Source organism: Dermacentor albipictus, unplaced genomic scaffold, assembly GCF_038994185.2.
Source record: "Dermacentor albipictus isolate Rhodes 1998 colony unplaced genomic scaffold, USDA_Dalb.pri_finalv2 scaffold_13, whole genome shotgun sequence".
Lineage (NCBI taxonomy): Eukaryota > Metazoa > Arthropoda > Arachnida > Ixodida > Ixodidae > Dermacentor > Dermacentor albipictus.
In genome coordinates, this window is record NW_027225567.1 from 6,410,657 (window position 1) to 6,422,035 (window position 11,379).

General features: G+C 45.4%; 1 long non-coding RNA gene across 1 annotated transcript; it reads right to left on the reverse strand.

Annotated features, from left to right (window-relative positions):
- Positions 1–243: 243 nt before the first annotated feature.
- On the reverse strand, positions 244–8,957 carry LOC139051667 (uncharacterized). The gene is made up of 2 exons (XR_011509495.1): positions 8,614–8,957; positions 244–367 (listed from the first exon to the last, which is right to left on the reverse strand). It is a non-coding gene; the product is annotated as an uncharacterized lncRNA (long non-coding RNA).
- Positions 8,958–11,379: the final 2,422 nt, after the last annotated feature.

An 11,379-nucleotide genomic window follows, 5' to 3' on the forward strand; every position in this document is an offset into this window, starting at 1 on the left:
CTCGTTTGTGTATGCTACATGAAAATGTTCTCATTCAGCTATGCAAAATGACACCATTCTTGTTTAGCTGCATTCTACAAGTGTTCGCATTTGTGTTGAATGAGTTCTTTTGTTCATGCAATATTTTTGGTGAAGTTCCACACAGTAACACCTTCTGCCAACATTGCAGCGATTAATTTCGATCACGTGGGTCGGCCGATGTACCAGCTCAGAGACAAAGAGGACACTTTTTAGGGCCCACAATTAACACAAACCATCTTTATTTTGCATCCCAAAGCATGGTGGCCAGGTACTTGTTCAGGTCCTTCATCCTCCTTGCCTCCGTATCCACAGTGCTCGGCGTTTTTGAAACAGTGCTCGTATGCATCTGCACAAAAATGTAAACAAAGCAGCCGGCCCTGTTAGATTACAACAAGCCATTGGAACTGACATGCACAATAGGTAGCTCCACTGCATAACTAATTTGGCTGGTTCTTGCATGATATTGTGTGTAAAGCGTGAACATCTCACAGAGAAACAGGAAAAAGAGAACACGGAGGCTTATGAGTTTTCTACCTACGTAAATTGATATTTCAACATTAACCACAGCAGTTGAAAGCAAGTGCTCGTCCTCGCATTGTCTTGTTCTCGTCTCTGTTAAATGTTCGTGTTTCACAAACAATAGAAATGGCTACAGAATTGCAATACAAGACCACAGAAATAGTCTAATACTTTTCCACAAGTATTTTACAATAAATGAACAAGTATAACCAGCACAATGCGTTGGCGGGCTAGTTGGTGCGAATCCATGAATACTTTGTTTAGCGCAAAACGACACACACAAGAAAGACGACAGGACAAGGCGCTACTCTCAACTGACATCATTTTATTGCGTCACTCCTTTATAGACCGCTCAAACCAGAGGAACATGCACAGTGAGCACCATGCGGTGGAGCCACCAACAACATCCGATCCAAAGAGCGCACTCATGCGACAGAATCCAAAAAAACCAAATTCAGCTCTGTACAAGGTTAAGGAAGGCACATTAATGCACTGTGACTCCAATGACTTAATGAAAAATGCTTCCGATAACTCTCGGGCGGTGGTGTCACGGCTCTTTTTCAAAATCGTGGTATCACGAAACATGGGTTTGCATTTGCACGTTTTACAATGCTGAGCCAAATGGGAACCTGTGCCTGTTGGTATGGATCGCTCATGTTCTCTAAGGCGCTCGTTAACAGAGCGGCCTGACTGACCTACATACACTTTGCCACAAGACAACGGAATCTTATATAAACGACACCGACGCTGCATTCTACAAACTTCACATGGTTATTTTCACAATCAGGTTTTTACTTGTTTTAGAAATACGGCTGCACAACATTGACAGTTACTGAGGAGCGGAAAACACTACCGGAATTTGGTATTTAGTGGCGACATTCTTTAGATTGTGAGCCACTCTGTGGCAATACGGCACAACTTCAGGCCTCTTCTTTTGTGTGATGCAGTTACTTTTGTGCCACTTCCCTTTCAGTTTCTGAAGCAATACCTCCGAGACTGACGTCACCACCACACTTGGGTAACCAGCAGCCTGCAGCCTATTTAACTGTGCAATGAAACTCATGTTCGCAGAGTGATGACAAGATTTCATTAAGGAAGATTCTAAACACATCAAAGCAATGGCACGTTTCATAGTCTTTGAGTGCGCAGACGCGTAAGGTAAAAGTTCCTTACGTGCGCGTGGCGAGTACATCCAACAGGCGTGGCCTGTTTGTAAGGATAGCTGCAAATCTAAAGACTGGAGTTTACCGTCCCTAGATAGCTCATGTGTGAAAGTTAAACCTTTGCCATTGTCATTGAACAGTGTTAAAATATCAGCTAACGTCACGGAGCATTCGTTGTTAGTCTGTTTTATCACAACAAGAAACTCGTCAACGTATCTAAAAATTTGAACCAAGTCATTGTTTAAGGCACTCTTAAGAGCGCGGTCGACAAAAGATAAAAAATATTACAAAGAGCAGGCGCCACACATGAACCAATACACACACCATTTTTCTGGATAAAAAGGTTATTTTCGAACAGGATAAAAGTTGCACTTAAATAAAATTCAAGAAGGGACATGAAACTTTCCGAAGATAACCCGGTGGCATTGCGAAAATCTACCTCGCCACTTTCTTCAATGCACGTCATCCCACTGCGAAATAGCTCATCATGCGGTATTGAATAGTAAAGATCTTCGACGTCAACAGAAAAAATGTCGGCTACTGAATGGTTGTCTTCCAGAAAGGAAACAACATCGAAAGAATCCTTTATGCCATAAGGATCGTCAATAGTTAAATGCTTCAACTGTTTTTGCAAAAAGCGGCTAACCAAAACCTGCCAACAGTTGTTTTCACTGACTATTGTACGGAAAGGCACATCCGGTTTGTGCGTTTTTGCAGTGAAAAAAACCTCTAAAGCAAGTACCTTACATTGTTTTACATCTTTCACAATCGCCATAAGTGTTCATCCGAGAATATGCCTCCAAGTGAAAATCATTGCATCAAAAGTACCGACACCAGCTTTGATGGGGATGAAATTCCAGAAGTTGAGCTCTGAACGTCTTATTTGCTCTGTAGTTTATACTGGTATATATGTGTCACAATGATTCAATGTGATCATACAGCACATTGATCACGCTCTTGCATTTACTACGAAAAACTCATAAATCTGACTGTCATTAATGAGCTTTTGGATGCACTACGACTTAAGTGCACACACTTTTTATGCAATACATAGTCATCTTCAAAGATCAAGTTGCTCATACGACTACAGTGCGTACACATCACACGCCACCTCACACACGTCATACATAATCTCGTCAGGTCTACACAACTCATCGCACACATGTCATACAAGCTCTATGCATTCTTATTGCACATCGCATAAATCTCGTGCACTTCGTAAAAGTCTGCGTAGCACATCATACAGATCTCGCCCGTTTTCTATGGGAGTTCGTTCAATATGCATTTCATATCGTTCATTTCTCGTCAAATCTGTGCGACATGCATCCATCTCGTTCAATTTCTCGTCAAATCTGTGCGACATGCATACATCTCGTTCAATTTCTCATACAAATTTTTCAATAGGGTAGTCTCCGGCTATTCAGAAAAAAAATTCAGTTTTCTTCGGCATATTAATGCCTCTTTAACGCGTACACGTCACTTTGACGCAATCAGTTTTCGTGGTTTTGTGACGTCGAGTGACAGACAGGTGAGATGGGTGCATCCTCAAACCTTCCGACTAATAGCAGAGGGTGATAGGCGAAAAGGGCGTCGAATCAGAAATAGTCATTTTTCTTTTGTTCGGTCGAACCGTGCATAATCAGTGTGTGTTCGTTGTGTCAGATTGATAGCTATCGCGGTTTTCGTGACGTCGCATGACAAACAGGAGAAATGGGGGTGGTCCAAAAAAGCTTTTGACCAATCCGGGAGGACTGATTGCAGAGTTGGAATAGAAAAGTTTGGGATGGCTTCGCATTATAGCGCCCCCTATTTTCATTCTAAGAAAAATGGAATACACCAGAGTTCAACAACTGGCGCCTATATGCCATGGATCCACAAGTGAAATTAAAACGTTCACGTTGTTTTACCTGTCGGAAAGAAACGCCATTATGCCGACCGCGACTGGGAGTTTCTTTCACGAACGCCTACTCATACCCAAATGGAGTGGCCAACAGTGCCAATTGTAACGCATGTGGCACGAATAAACGATAAAACGCATTCTGTGTGACTGCTCAAAATACAAAGATGAGAGGATTGAAATTCGGACAGTTTTAGGGCACTTAGACGACGTTCCTTTCACAGAAAATAAGATCTTCGGACCGTGGCCTCGTTCCTCTGCAATGTCTAATGCAACGAAACCGCTGCTACCGTTCTTGCACCATCCTCCATGACCGCTTGTGATTGATGACGCTCGACTGCGTGTGTACAGTGCAAAGTTTGAACTTCTCTCATCCTTGTCATCCTTTAGTACCCTTTCCCCAGTGCAGGGTAAGCCCACAGGGCTCAGCCTGGTTGGCCTTCCTGCCTTTCCTATATGACCTCTCTCTCTCTCTCTCTCTAAGCACGTACGCTTTAAAATGCGCGAATAAATGTCCCTTGTGTATATCGTTCTCATTTCTGCACTTTAGTGCCCATACAATCTCTGCCGCACGCGCAAGACGCTTCACGTAACGCACTATATACGGCTGCGTCCGCGATACAACGTACGCGATTTCTTTTTTTTTTCTTTATACCATGCCGCTTTAGCTCTTTATTCTGTTATTCAGATACCCACTAGCCGGCTCAGCGCTATTTTGCAACACTTTGAAGGTTTGGTTCGCACATAACGACAACAGGGAATTTGTTCGCGACGATGATGAATCGAACCTGCCAAACTCTGGATATGTGGCCTCGAGCCTTTCGTTAGAAAATTGATGCTTCCTTAACACAACGCCGAACGACATAGGCGAATGAGCCATTGTGTACCACCGCTTGGTACTTACACACTGTGTAAGTACCAGTTTCAGCGAGTGTATTACCTGCAGCAGTGTGCTACGAGAACTCGAAGTGTCGAAGTACGTATACGGATAACATCCATGACTAGCTTCAACATGACAGCAGCGGCTGCCCTGATGAAGTTCCCTTGTTGCAACGTTGGCTTCAGCGACATTCCCTGCTCTACCACGTTTGACAACTTCAGCACGGAAAACACTTGCAAATGCTGACCTTGCTTGTGGGCTGCATTCGCAATTAATGGGCCCGTCGTGCGCTGCGGGTCTACGAGTTCGCGCGTGTTGGGCGCAGTCGGCCATGCCTCGTATCAGCCAGCGACGGCGGGCGCGTCGCTCTCGACGCTCGAGGCAAGTGCATGACAAAATGGGGGGAAAGATAGCTCGTCGCAGGATAATGCCCCTCTTTAATGATGAACGTGCCGTAGCTCAGTGGTCACCGAACCACGCCGTATACAAGAACGCCGCAGATGAGTTGCAAGCGGCACGACTCGTTGCAGCTCGGCCACATCATGCTCGTCTGTAGATTGGATCAGCGATCCGGTTCATCGTGTGAACCCAGCTTTAAGGCCACCAGTGTATTTTCTGGATATTTAATTCCCGGACAAGAGAGTGCCCAAGAGCTAGACTTAACGGTCACTCTTACTGCAGGCACTGATTTTAGCTGTTCATATGCACACTCATCTAGCATAAACGGTGCCAGCAGCTTCCCTGCATTTTACGCACAGTTGTTATTCTCTATCAATCAATGCCTTGGCGAGGACACCGGACGAATATAGCCCCAGGAGAAACTAATGTTCAAACAGGTGCTTTATATGGCCAACCGAAGGATAAGCATATGAAGACTGGCAATTATCGATAGAGTGATGGCACAATAGCAATCTGGGACAAGAGTTGCTGGGTACGACTACAAGATGGTTCGGAGAGGCGTTGATTCCGCATTCCGGAGTGTATGCACACAGCCGACTATCAAGAGGTGCATCGCCTGCAAAGTTGAGCCAAAAAGACGCAAAAAATGCACGTCGAAACGTTGGCCGCAAATGCAATGACGCCGCCACACAAAATGCAAGTGATATGCGGAGGTAGTGGCGGCATGAAGATAGGTGCGCACAACAGTCGTCAACAAGCTACGCTAAAACTTGGAATCTCAGACTGCGTGAGCGACGCCATTCAACATTAAAGACGCCGGTAGATAGGATACATAAACAACAGAGGCAACCTATAACGGCATTTCGCTTTTATTACGCGAACTTCACCGAAATTTCCTACGACGAAGGACGAATCCATCCGCCGGACATTACACAAGAGGTGATGATTTTTAAGTTTTCCGGAATTTTTCATAATTTTCTATTTCCGACAACAATATTGTAGTCCTTGAGCATAATTATTCGGAGAAACCTGCACGAGAAATCAAAACACATATTCAAATAGCTTTAAAAATTCACTAATCAACTACTTAGTTAATTACTTAATGGCACATATTGCAATTTGGTGAGCTGGTGAGCTCGCAAGGCATATTCACTTAGAATGAATTTCCAGAATTTCCAGTTTGTAGATATGAGCCATCAAACTCGCCGCGAAAATGCACTGACGTTCCACTTTAATTTTTATTAAAACGCTATTTTATGCATTGAAGCAGCAAAGTAACTAGAACGCCCATGTATTTCGTGTCACACATTGGGAAATTATATCTCAAGACTGGTGTCATCCTAGAGATTCATTTCAAGTAGATACGTCTTGCAAACTCACCGGCTACAATTCGTAAATTGCAATATGTGCCATGAATTTATTAATTATGAAGTTAATTAGCTGAATATGCGTTTCGATTTGCCCCGGTGATAATGTCCGGAATAATCCAGGTCAAGGACAAAAATTATGCTATCTGCCACAGGCGATTTCAAAACTTCCGGGAAGCTTAAAAATGATCGTGCCGTATATAAATCGCGACTTCCAATGAGCGAGTGACCCTGGTAAGTACCTGTAACGCTTGAGGCACTACTTGGGATATATAAAGAGGCTAGAAGTTCATAATAAAATTAAAGCCCGAGAAGGGATCAACTGCATCGGTGACAATTTCAATTGCATGCATATGCCGCAGGCACATCTGGCTTTCCCATAATTCTATTTTCGATTCAATTTCAGATAATTTCATTTGGCGTCCCAACTACATGCGCAGCCTATTTGTCCGACGCATGCGCCAACTTCATGTTGATTTTTGTTATTTTTTCTACACCGACATTCAGTGAGCAGGAGCTTTCTAACCCCGCGACTCCGAACGCCATGCAGACATTATACGTCACTAACTGTGTCGAAAGCCCCTCGAATGTGGAAAAAAAAAACTGCTACTGTTTTACCTTTCATATCTGTTCGCAGTCCACGTGCAAGACTGGATTAGATCTAGAACGGAGTCTATAGCGAGCTAGGACGACGACGAAAATGTGACATTAAACCTGGTAGACTTAACTTCCAGTCAGTATACTGTCGCTTCCCTTGAACTATTTTCTTTAAGGCTTTGTTGGACAATGTTTATTAGCCTTGGTGGGCTATATCGTGAATACGAATTTCCCGGCGTTACGGGGGCTTGTGAACTGAGATCCTCCCCACGATATTCCATGTTGTCGGGATTGACTGATTTTTCCAGCTACTGTTACACCAGGTGCTCATTTTTTTTTTTCTGTGTAAACTGACTTACTAACGTCTTCTAAGGTATATATAGTGCAATTATGTCGCATCATTTGGATTGCTTGAGGAGGCGGGCATTGCTTGCACGATAAATCACAATGTGGCGTTAACTAACAAATTTCCACCAGTTAGCTCTGTAATAGCTCATTTTATAGCGCATGTCCCAAATGAGCAAATGAATTCTAGCAGCAATGGAAGCGATATCCATTCATCAGAAATCCTATGGATAGCGTGACGACGACAAAATACGCGCTCTTCTGTGGGGTAAATGCGTCGGTATTCCAGTTACGTTCTCAGGAGTTTGGCGGAACACATCCGTCGGGCCAGAAAAAGTATTTCAGTGTCAAATTCGTTAGTTGTAATTGAGCAAAGAAGGACGACAAAAAGACGTTTTGATGCCCGTATATGGACACCACCTGCACGCCATGACACCATGCGTTCTCTCTTTATTTCCTCCTCCTCTTCCACTACACAAAGCATTGTCCATAGGGACACCTTGTTCGCACTATAGTGAACAAGGTGACTGTATGGTTATCCAAGCGTCTTTTCGTTGTCTTCTTTGATCAGTGACAAGTGAAGAATGTTTGCGAACACGTGTCGTAATGTTTTTACACTGCCCAAAATTGTTAACTGGAAGGCTTGTGAAAATTATCAAGCTGGTGTGGCAGAATTGCACTATCTGCCTAGAAGATTCCTATAATAACTATGCTTCATTCAAATACGTTCCCCTGGTATATGCTGTAAAGTGTGGCATTCCCTCCCGATATCCAAGCGTAGAAAGCATGGTACAAGGTGACATCCCATCTGGACAAGGAGAACTTTTCTTTCTGACAACACCCAAAAGATTTTCCAGTTAAACCAAGTTGAATTCTACGTCGAGGAAGTAGCGCCAGGACTGGATAGCTTAATTCCTATAGTGATATGCCGCCGCATCGTTATGCAATGAATGCGTCGCTCATTAAAATGCTTCACGGACACATTGATGAACGCACATCGAAGTCTTGAAACGTGCATATGTATCGCTAGACACTATTGTACGAAAGAGGCCGTGACAGTTCAATCAAGTGTCGATGCAAGTGCTCAGATAATTATTTTGCATTTTCTCCCAATATACCTTAACATGGTTCACACAATGCTAAAGAAAAGAAAGAAATCAAACAAAAACAACCAGAAAAGACGCTCACAAGAAAGTATGATTCAATGCGAGTGTTTCGAGAGCTGCTCCTGACCGTGTTGACGCATGTAGTACAACAGCTACCGCTCACATATAGCCTGTGCGATTCAGCTCGGGCTGCCGGAATGCACATCCGCCATTCAGAGCGGGACAGCTGCAGAGATTGGGCTCAAAAGTCCAACCACCTTACCGGTACTCACACCGACAGACACACGCAGGTTGGCAAAAGAGCCACGAAAACACACACCAACAAATGCACACAGCCGCAAAACCTGCGTCCGGGTTCCACGCCGGCCGAACTAGAAGCGGGCACGGATAGAAAGGTAGTGGTAGTGGCGCGCAGACCACCCGACGACTCGGTCTTATTCAGCCGCAGCATCGAAGAGGGTCGCCGGCAGCATGACGCGGCAATATTTCACCCGCGCGAACCCAGCAGCGACCGCGCAGCGCGGGCGTCCCGCTGCGAAGACGAAGAATGCCTTTCGCGGCCGCGGCGACGACTACGACCCGAGAAGCCGCCGCGTGTGGGACAGCCACCCCGCTCCTCGTATACATAAGGAGCCAGGGTTAAAAGTGCCCGCGACGGGACCAGGCCGAACACCGAAGCGGGAGAAACACACACGCAAAAGAAAGAAAGAAAGAAAGAAAGAAAGAAAGAAAGAAAGAAAGAAAGAAAGAAAGAACGAAAGAGAGAGAGAGAGGAGCAACCCTGCGTTAGTATACGCACAGTGCCGGATGGATGCCGACGGATAAAAAAAAAGGGGGAGGGGGAAGAAAAGAAAAAAATGTTGCAAAATAATGGGGGGGAGGAGGAGAAGGAGTAGGGAAGCAAAGTCGAGAAGGTGGCCGTCGGCTGTCGCAACATGACGGAGCGGTGAGGCATCTGTGCGCTCCGTGTCTCGCGCAGTCCACCATGCACTGTCCTCCTACTGTATATGCGTTCTGGTCTCGAGTCGTCGTTGAAAAAAAACTAAGAGCAAAAAAGCGAACTGCGTGAGTCCAATTTGCATCGCAGATAAGAACCGTGTGCCGAGCGGTCTCTTGGTTGGTCGGTTTGACTCGGCTGGTTGCGCTATAGGCTGCCTTGGAGGTGTCGTCGTATATGAAAAATGTCGACGCGCTCTTCTTAGGCTTGCGGCGGTTACCCCGTCTAGCACCTGCCTGCATTGCGCGTTTGTGTGTGTGCGACTGGGTAACGTATGCGACGCGCTGCGTGCGCCAAGCACTCATTATGTTTGGCGATCGGAGCGTTCGCCATGCTTCGTATATTCAGTCACTATATACCGCTAAAGATGCAGTCGCGTACGAATACAACGAGTATTCGCGATGCGCAATAACGCAATGCTTATAGTCCATGGAACACGTATTCGAAGCAGAGCGGAGATGAACAAATTATTTTGACGTCGCCAGTACTTCCTTGCATGCATACGCAACCCGGCTCACCACCACCACCAGCAACAATAACAACGACGACGACAACAACGACCACAAGCACCCAAGTAATATTTCATGGTCATTAATGAGCAAAGTAATGCTCTATCGAAAATCATAAATCAGGCAAAATTGACTTTGAAGTGTGCTCATACAAAGTCATCCTTTCGGAAGAGATTTGGGGCGCTATGACGTAAAGCTATTCCAAACCTTTCGATTCAATTTTTTGTACTCAGCCCTCCACGATTGGTCTAAATTTTTTTGAGCCACCCCGGCTTCACCTGTCTGTCACGCTACGTCACAAAACAGCGAAATCTCATCGCGTCAAAGTGACTCATGTGCCAAACAAAACTGACTGATTTTTTTTTTTTTTCGGAATAGCCGGAGACTGCCTCGTTCCGAAATGAATAGAAGATGGCTTCCCGCCGATCGCTCTGGCACTGGCGACTCGGAGCTGCCGGGAAGAATGGATTTATTTGCGCATAATAAACATTTTCGTGGGGCAGTATAACGTTCTCGAGACCTTTGAGCACGTGCACGACATCGCTACGCCAGATTTTCTTCACTAAGGATCCGCTTAAGCTGCATTTTTACCCTTCCGTTGCACTCCGCCGCTATTTTCTACCAGACACCGAAAGTTAAGCAAGGGGAAGCGGAGCAATCACTTGACACTGGAACCACCCTCCTCATCAGGCTCTCTACGTACTTTAACTAGCTAGCCCAGCCCCACCGAGACCCTCTCCACTTCTGCGCGCTCTTCGCCTCTGGTCAGACAACTATAAAACAAAAATCTACAGTCAATACCATTCCCTTTAAAAGCAAACAATACTGACCTCTTATACACGAAGAGAGGGTATGATTGGCATGCTCAAACAACGCTGCGAGTCACCGCCCGATGCTTAAGTCAGAGGTTACGTAAATTTAAATCAGGAAATTGGAATAAAACACATTGGAATAGTTTTATGTCAGAGAGCCCTTAAGCACTCGAAATATGAAGTGCTATTGAGACGTTATATATATATATATATATATATATATATATATATATATATATATATATATATATATATATATATATATGTGTGTGTGTGTGTGTGTGTGTGTGTGTGTGTGTGTGTGTGTAAACTTTATTTCACAGGAAAAGATTTTATGGAGGGGTGGTCGGAGCCCCACAGTCCAGGGCCCCACTGGCCTCTGCCGCCTGTTAAGAACGGCCAGCTGCAGCGCAGTTTTGCCAACCCGTTGCGACTGTGGAGGCAACATCCCGGGAGCATCGCCGCCAACCTCTAGCCACAGCGTGACTAAATCGACTTTGTGTCCGGGTACAATACGCGCATCCTCCACCCTCCGTCGCTTCAGCTAGGATGCGTTCGATGAAGCAGGCTTTGTGCTGAAACCGCCGCCAACCTCTAGCCTCATCGCCGTTGTGACGGAATGAGTTCGGCGGGCCAACTATTGTTACCAAACTCGCCAACGCGGACCTGATCTGCTACGGGTGCGCGAGTTGCCGCGGGTACGCCGTTTCGCGCTCCTTCCCACGCGCCGACCAAGACGCAAGAGAACGCGCTACCCGGAATGGCTC